General features: G+C 40.2%; 1 protein-coding gene across 1 annotated transcript in view; it reads left to right on the top strand.

Moving 5' to 3' along the window:
- The first annotated feature begins 856 nt into the window (after nt 1–856).
- Nucleotides 857–9,439, top strand: part of tspan9a (tetraspanin 9a) — a 193,352-nt gene continuing 184,769 nt past the window's right edge. Inside the window, exon 1 of the mRNA XM_026176639.1 lies at nt 857–1,115. The gene's annotated coding sequence lies outside the window, so the exon portion shown is untranslated. The remainder of the gene's footprint in view (nt 1,116–9,439) is intronic.

The raw sequence follows: 9,439 nt of genomic DNA, 5'->3' as shown, positions 1-9,439 counted from the left end.
TTACTCAGTTCTATCGAACACTATAAAGCCAAACAGCAAAGAGAAATTAAAAATGGAAGCCATTAAAGAGATCGTGTCTTAGGAGGTTAAATCAAGAAGAGCTCAATGCACCTTATGGCTACGTATGACTGCATAACTGTGGGGCTACTGCATTCATGACAGGCTTTGTTGCACATGCATGTGTGGAAATGTGATTTTTCATCCCTGGAAATTTTAGATGATATGCATGAATACTGCCATGTTTACTTTACCAGTGAGCAATTTTATTCTCATCCTAACTTCAGTGTAAATAAAACGATGAGTCCAGTAAAGGCTTGTCAGCTAGTTCCAAATATTAAAATTCTCCATCCACTCCTTTCCTACTAAATTACTGTGTTTATGCTCACTTTGTCAATACAGCTTCATCATGTTTCCAAAGGAAGATTTTTGGGCACCATATTACTCTCACTCTGACATCTCACTCTTTCCTCTACATACTTGCTCTATGCAATCTTTTCAGATACACACACAGCAGCTAAAGGAAAGCCTGGTAGCTTACTGAACACGTTTGTGATTACGAACATTGCAAGGACATAGATTTGCTGCTGTATTGGCTCATGAAATATATAACTGTATCAGAAACACCACTCGCTTTTTAATTAATAGGAAACATACTTTAATTTATTCTCTCTGGTCATCTGTCAAAACTCGCGTTATTATAACTGCCAAACTTTTATATAATCACACCCCTGAGTCACATCTTAATAAATCAAACATGTTTTCTATAGGAGTCCAAGCCTCTGTAACTCATAAAGGTCCGAGTCTCCGACGCTCCAGTCGGAGCCAGTGAGCGAGCCCCTCCTCCTTCCTCAAACTTCATTTCCTCCTCGTCCAACCAGATAGCTCAGTCCTCAATCCATCATATAATATAGCGGCTAAAGACATCTGTCAGGGAGACACGTCCGATTTTTGGAAAGGGTGCTGTCCCAGACACTTTGTGTTAGGACAGAAGTGGGACTACAAACGCGTCCGGCTGGAAAGTTTGGCCAAAGCTGCTCAGCTGAAGTTGCGTGGCAGTCATTTGCCGTCTGACAGCTTCCAGCTACAGAGAAACTTTAGAGTTGGGGATTCACCAGGTAAGAAACTGTTTGCCTACATGCTTTTATTATTGATATCATTATTTTTAAACGTGTCGGTGTTGAGGCCGCTCAGCGAGCGGTGTGTTCGCGGTAAAGCGCCACGCTGCTTTTAGAGCTTTCTACTCTCCGCTTGACATTTTTTGCATCGACATGCTTGAAGGCTTTAAAATGAAACCACTACAGTACGACGTGATGTGATAAGTAAGCGAACAGGAGTGCGGCAGCCAATTTGCAGTGACCTTTTTTTAAACTACTGTGGGAATATTTTCTCACTATTGCTGGACTGTAAGTTATTATAGTGGGTCTGTAGAGAATTGAGTGGTTTCAGTATCCCAGTGAATTACCTTTAATGGCTGTATTATTCCCATGAATGCTATTTCATGACCGTGTTCATTTCTGGCAGGGACTTGGCAAGATTTCAGTGTGACACTGTGTCATGTTTGATCACTTCAACTTTTCATCCTCCTGCTCTGTTCTCTCTCTATAAATGTATTAGCCTCCGTCCATTTTAAAGGCTTTTTAAATTTAAGTAAATTTCCCTGTCTTTGGTTTAAGCGAAGCATTTTGCTGCCTCTTTGGTCATATTATAAGTTGATCGTGTAAGTCTGAAGGAATTTGAAGAATCAAAAGCGTATATTCTGGGTCCTTTGCAACAGCTGAATGGGAGGCTGCTATGATACAGCATACTTCCATTCAACAATAGGCTCATCTCTGGAGTTCCTCACTGATTGTCCCTTCTGTTCACCATTGTGCACAGGGCGTGTTTAGTAACAGACATTCTGATGAGCCTAATAAGTATCACCCCATCTTTTTTGCCTAAGGATGCTGCAGATCTCATTTTAGATCTGATCACAGTGAAGTGTCTGAAGCTTTATTTCCATCCACATGTTTCCATGTGGGCAATGAGTGTTTTGTCTGTGTCCTGTGAAGCAGTGTCATGACTGAAAATGAGGATGTGAATGATGTTTTTGTGTATCCCATTTGCAGATATATTATTTAGTGTAGGCCTGGCTATGGGTAGAATACCTAAGCATGAAATTATGATTAATTGTTGTATTCCGAGCCTTGAAATGGCTGTTTTTCCTGCCCGTCTTTAAGGCCACCCTCCATTAAAGCCAACTTTTACCTGACTCGCCACAAACAAAAAACGTCAACACCATTTGGGTTCCCCTGGCCAGAGCTGTGTGCCTGAGATGACCGTATGAAGGATTTTACTGGCATTACTTAGAGCTTAGGGTATAAACAAACAAAAGAAACCTCATACAACTGGGTGTTTAGATCAGTCTGAAGCCTGACCCTTTGACTCACAGGGAATATTTGCACTTACACTGACTTCATCACCTTAAACTGCCTCCATGTGTATTATAAACATCAGTTCATTACCATGTAAGAGTATATAAATGACATAAGTAATGACAAGAATACTGGGTCTAGTTAAATTCTCTGCAAAAAGGTTTATGCATGCTTTCCTTAAAATCAAATATTTTTTCCTTCCCACAGAAAAATGTTAAATTCACAGAAGACACATTGTTAACGAAACCTACCACAAAGTTTAGACACAGAAGGGGTCAAAGGTCAAAAAGAGCTGTGTCAAAACAGCAGTGCCCCCCCCCCCCTTTTTTTTTTTTTTAATCTCATGTTTCCAAACATGGATGGCACACCATATCTATTCCTGTGTATGAGAGGGGAGTGAGAGGTCTCCGTCTGACCTCGCATTCCTCCTCCTCTCATGGTATGAGGTCAGTGCCCCACCACTGACCTGCTGCTGTTAACTAACATTTCCATTTTGTTCTGAATTTTCATTTTTGTGGTGGATTATTTTCAGCAGCTCTGGAGGGAACTTTTTCTCTGTTCTTTAACCAAAGAAATCTACCATCAGAACAGAAATGGCCCGCCTTGGATTAGATATAGTAAAATTAATGGAAGAATTTCATCATAAGTACTTGACATATCCATGAGCAAGCAAAATAAATACATAAATAAATATAATCTTTGCACAGTCAGCACTCTAAGGCTACTGTATTTTAATTCAGTAACAGTTATGAGCATTGTGAAGAGGTTTTCCCCTGGGGCGCACTGGCTGATTCTCTGTGGTGACAAACAAAAGCGGCAATGTGAGCCTCTCAACCATGTTTACTTCCTCGGCTTTCGCTGTCCCACGCAGCCGCCGCAGAGTTCGTTTCTCTGTTCTGTCCCTTCGTGAACGTTCCTATTCACTGGGACGAGTAGGCACGACCGTCCGTGCTGGGCAGATTTCATTCTGCGAGGACTCACAATGGGTGAGCTGTGCTGCTATGTCAACATTTAGCTCTGTCTTGTATCCCCCCCTTTTTTTCTGCTACTTTAATCACATCCCTCCAGGCCAATCAGCAACAGGAAGAGCACAGCGGCCTTTGTCTTTGTGAGAGATAACTGGTTCCTTGCTGCTGTGCACCATGTGCAATGACTCACTCTGACTTTGCAAGTTGCGTCAGGGAAGCCTGCGCTATGTTCTTTATTTTAGACTTTTATATTTATGGCCTACTCAAGGCGTGCATTTATGAGATGCAGATCAGATATCCAAGTCTCAGCTGCATGTACATAGCCAGCAGCACAGTCTATGCCTATATTTTGACTTTACAGTCACCTTTTATTTCCAAGTCAGAATCCTGTCTGCTCAGAGTGAAGGTGAAACAGATTTCTCTCACCAAAACTCGTGTGATCAGGACTACAGTGCATCGTGTTTCTTATTCACTTTCTGTGGGAGAACATTGTTTCCAAATGTGTACAGCGGGGAACTCTTTTCCTGCGCGCATCATTGCCAAACCGTCTCACTATGGAAGAAAAAATCAATAACAATGTAAAAAAGACTAAAGGTGCTACTGACAACACACAATCAGACCACCTTGCTTAGTTTGTGCTTTATTTTGTATAACTGTTGAATTTCAGCACCCTTAACTCAGTCTATGCCTTACATTTAGTATTCTTGGTTCCGTGTGGTCTCGACTGATACTGTCTGCTCTGCAGTTTTGTTGCAGTCGGAGTGGAATTTGAAACAACAGACTTGTTGTCTTTTGCTTGGAGGACTTCCTTTCCTGGTGGCCTGTTTAGCTGTAGCCTCCATTGTTTGCCTTTGTCTGTGTTGATGGGCGGATATGTGGGAACCTTTTTCATCTGATCTCTAGGACACAGCCGGTCTATAATGGTTGCTGTCTAAAATGACTTCCCCACAGTAACCTGTAAACACTTTTTATTAAAATATTATTTGCAAGCTATCAAATAATTAAATGTAGCTTTTCCTCATGCAACTAAATAAATAGCAGAAAATAATAACAAACAAATTTTGGTACTGCTTAGACACTGATATCATATTACATATCATGTTTGTACTTTTTTGTCATTTTTTATTGGTGTACTGAAGATATCGTGTGGCTTCATTTTCAAAGTCAAGAGGAGAAAGCCAGAATCCATCTGGTTGCACATAAAAACATTTTCCACATTGAAAGACTTACATTCTTTCAGTTATAGATCATATCTTTTATAATGAGATTCCCTTATGACATCCATAAGGGAATCTCACTTCTGCAGTTACAGTATATGTCTATGTTTGATGTGATGCTGTTGATTTTATTCGTCATTAGTTGCTTTAGAGTTTAGGCTGTTTTGACCATGATGTGTGAGTGAGAGCTCCACAGGTTACAAGCAGTACTTTGATCATTATCTATCTCAGCTTTAAACATTTCAGTAGATGAAGTGAAGTGAATAAAATATGGCAGTTAATTCAATCTAAGTGAAGTTCTGCTTTATTAAACTGAACAGGAGTACAGAAGTCTCTACTGTTACAATATTACATTAAATTTGCTTTAGGGCTGCACAGTGATACAGTGGTTAGCACTGTTCTCTTCCATCGAGAGGCTTCTGGATTCAACCTGCAGATCAACCGGGGCTCTTCTTTGTGGAGTCTGCATGCGCAGCCTTGGTTCTGACTAAGCTCTACCATGATGTACCTGCTTTTCAGTCAGCTGGGTATAGATTCTCTTTTGCATCAAACTGAGTGTGCAAGACCAGGTACATTAGCATGGATTTGATGGGTAATTCTGTTGCTATGTGCACTCGCACAGTTGTGAAAACATTGTTTTTGAGAGGTTACACTAGAAGCCGGCATCAGCTATTCTCTTTTAAATCAGCCTCTCTGGGTCTCTTTCGAAGCAGCGTTCCCCCAGTAAACAGATTCTTTGAGATATAAATATAGTAGGTTTCTCTGAAGAGGTGACGAGGCAAATGCATTACATCATAGTAAACTTTTTCTTATTGACAATAGTTAAGTTAAAGTAGTGAGATCAATTCCTGAACGTTGTATCCTAATGAACTTTGACTGTATTGTGTAAATTACTGTGTGAGTTGTGGTGTCTAGTGTGTTTTCGGATGGTTCGCAGTATGACTGTTAACATTCTGTGGTAGGTAAAAATGAGAGACATTTGTCTATATACTTTTCTGTCTTTGTAAAGGTTTTTTTATGTAATTGAGTGCTACGTGCTATGACAGAAAAAATAACATGTTCCACTATAACCATCAAATTAAAGCCTGTCTGTGGGTGGCTTACCACCCACAGACAGCTACAGTAGCAAGTGTTTTATCAAACCAGTAATCTTTGACATCAAAGTTCCCTACATGCCCCTTTACACCACAGTATTTACTGCACGGTTCCCCTCCATCCATCCACCTATTTTATTAGCTGCTTAACCAACTAAGGATCATTGGAGAGACTGCAGCTGGTCTCTGTATTATTGTGAGCTCTTTACCTTACAATATAAAGCAGAGAGGTGGTGTACATACTGAACAAGTCACTAGCCTAACACAGGGCTACAGTTTGTCTACAGAATGCAAAACTTCAAAGGCCTTAAGGTGAATTAAGCAAAACATAAATAATTTGTTAAATAATTTGATAGAAACATCCCATTTTACAATCAGCCCAGCCACAAATCACAAACCTTTCCGTCAGAGAGCACAAGAGTAAATATTCAAAGCAGCACTTGTTGCTAATGTACATTTATCATATTTAATATATTATACACGTAGCATGACATCTTATGCTACATAGTAAAGGAAATTTAGATTACTCAGTTGGAGAAGCACTCTGAGTTGAATCATTCTTAATATTATTTAAGAGAAAAAGGAAACATTTCCTGTTCTGTTACCTGTATTGGGGGATCGTCTCCTCTGCTGTTCTAAATGCTCGTTGTTATAATCATAAAGATCCCGAAAGAGTAATTTATTACCAGCTTTGAAGCTGTTGTGATTAACTGTACACAAGAGAGCTTCACTGACAAGACGGGAGAAGCTCTCATGCTTGATGCCAGTGTGCTAATTAAAAACAACTTTATGAGCAACTACAGAGCCTCATGCAACTTGGATTGAGACCTACATCCACTGAATGCTTTAAACATGAGTCTCCTTCCCTTCTACCCTTAGAGACTTTCTTGTGGTGACATATTGTTTTGAACTCTAATATATTTCTCCTCCCTGTGCAGATCACCTCCCTATAATCAATCAATCAATCAATCAGTCAATCAATCAATCAAGGTTTTATTCTTGATAGGACCCCCCCCGACCTTACACACACAACACAGACATCACATGGGGATACAGGTCGGAGATCGGTAGCGTCACAGAAAACAAACACTGAAATATACACTACAACGGGAAAGTACAAGAGGGAAAAAGGCATGCAGCATGAGAACAGGAAACAAAAAAATTCCTCTGCACAAAAAGCACATAAATGTCCACAGCACAACATTATGGAGCACGTGACCAGCCACAGGGTCGGGTGGGGGGTGAGGAGTAATCCGAAGCAAACACAGCAGCCATCCTGCCCAGCGCTACCATTCCAGCGCGGGCTCAGACCCGCCGTGTTCCCAGGAGGGAACAAGCATCGAAGGCGTTTGGAAAGGGAGGGGGGATGAGTGTGTGCATATCAGTGTATATGTCTGTGTGTGCGTGTCCAGAGTTCAGCTGAGACAGTGTCCTTTGCCCTGCCAGGCTAAGTAAACAGTCTTCCAGCCAACCCAGGTGGCCTTACATGTAATGGGAAGGAACAGACTAAACACAGTTGTTATCAGGATGTTTTTGTTCGGCTCCAGCCTTGCGACCGCAGCTGGCGCCGAAAGGGTATCCGCATGGAGTGATGGTGCTTTTTACTTTAGTGCGAACAACTCGTATGAATTTCAAAGCAGTTCTACAGTCCAACACTGGTCTCTCAATCTCCCGTTGGAGAGCCGTGAGCTTCTCCATGCTTGCGTTCTGTGATGTTGTCATTTCTTGTGCTCAAGGAGCCGATTCTGAGAACTCACGGCAGTGTGCATAGGGAGCAGGTGAACGATAAGTGAGTTTGTTACTAAATATTTGGGGAATGCATTATACTTAAGTCTCGTCCCGTTCCTCTGTGATGCATGTGTGAGTTATTTGTGGGGGATGATTAATCAAATTGGCTCCATTCATCGGTTCATTGTGGAAGAATGCAATCCCATAGAAAATCACTCCAGAACATTTACATATAAATGCTTTTAAATACAGTCACACGTCAGCTGTTTAAAACCAAAGATACAATTTTATGGAAACCATTACCAAACCTTTTCTGTAGAAGAAGCTTAATCAGAGACATGATGTTTATTAAACTGAGTAAACCACAATTCTGCAGTCATGCAATAAAGCTCAATTAATGCTCCAACTCTTAGTCGGCTGCTTAAATATGCTTTTGATGTAAAATCCAAATAAGCAAGGAGACACCTAAGAAAATCCAGTAAATGGTTAAAATTCAAGCTTGTGGTCAGACTTGCTCCTCTGTATTAACTTGCCAAACTGTGGCTACTGAGAGTAAAAAAACATTTGTCTTTGCTGCCAAAAACTCTTTTAATGATAGATTAAAAGATCCCAGAGGGACATAAAATGTGTGGGTGTACTGTAGGCCTATTTCAGTTGGTGTAGCATGTGGATCTGAACAGCGTTTTCATTTTAGACTAAGCTTATAAGCTTCTGTCCAGAAGCAGACTAATCTACTAATCACAGAAATGGTGGTACTCATGTAAATGCTGTATCAGAAAGTGCACAGACTGTGCATCCAGTTTATTCCTCCAGCAAATGCACAGTTTGTGCACATTTACTGTGGAGTCACAGATTTTGAGCTGCATGCAGGACATACACATTGGCAGACCACATACATCCTATTGGCTTGGGTAGATAAAAACACTTGTACAGCACATATACTGTACGTTAGTGCTGTTGTTTGATTTGTGCTTCTTCTTCATCCCGCTTGCTCTGTTAGAAAGGTCATGACAAAATAGCCAACTGGAGACCAACATAGAGTGAAAGTTCTTTATGTTCGTTTGTCAAATGATTGCAATCAGTCCTTGAACAAAATACAAAATTATTAATTTCTCCCATTCTGGGTCATCTTCTCTTTCCTTTACTTAATACTTGCAGTTGTATGTAGATCGAAACTTCAGTGGGCTCGGTCTCTGATTACAACCCACGGGCGAAGGTGCAATTTTCATTTGAAGAGTGACCTGTTTTCAACCCCTAACATCAGACGTCAGGCCAGAAGCATGCATATCATTTTAAATGTTGCTGTTGTTGTTGAAGGGTCATGATTTTGACACGGTGAAGGAGCTCCAGCACAGAGTGATCTAAAGATAGCACCATTGCTGGAGGCAGCGTAGTTGTGTGTGATGAGAGAAAAGGAGAGAACAGCGTAATTTTAAAAAAGTTTTATAATGTATTTATTTATTTATTTATTTGTGTATTTTTGTGTTTTTTTTTTTTGTTTTTTTTTTTTACTTCTGGCATTCTGGAACTATGCAATCATGAGCTTGTGTGCCTGAGTAGAATAGTATTTATTTATTTATTTATTTTTTGCCTGTCCCGTTTGGCTCTTTTGCCATCAGAATTATTGTCTAAAGGCAAAGAAAGATGCCCAACGGATTTACTTTACCAAATGGACCATCCCAGCTTTGCCGTAATGGTCTATTTGATTGACCTTTTATTGTTTATTTTATTTATTTTCACTTGCTAAATACGGGACAGACTTGACTGGGGAAAAGAAAGGGAAAGAAAAACAGCGGGGAAGAGGGACGGGGATAAAAAACAAAAACTAACAAAACAAGCAGACAAAAAATGCATATATCAATCACCTGGATCACCTGTTGAGAATGAAAAAAGAAAACAAGCAGAAGAAAACGAGAGCAATAGAATAAACAACATCACGATGATATATGTGAATATAACTAAATACTAAATATTAAACATTATTGTGCAGCACGTAATATTGACAGCGCACAGTGTGCTTT

The sequence above is a fragment of the Astatotilapia calliptera genome, chromosome 7 (assembly GCF_900246225.1).
Source record: "Astatotilapia calliptera chromosome 7, fAstCal1.2, whole genome shotgun sequence".
NCBI lineage: Eukaryota > Metazoa > Chordata > Actinopteri > Cichliformes > Cichlidae > Astatotilapia > Astatotilapia calliptera.
This window is presented reverse-complemented; position numbering and strand designations above follow the sequence as displayed.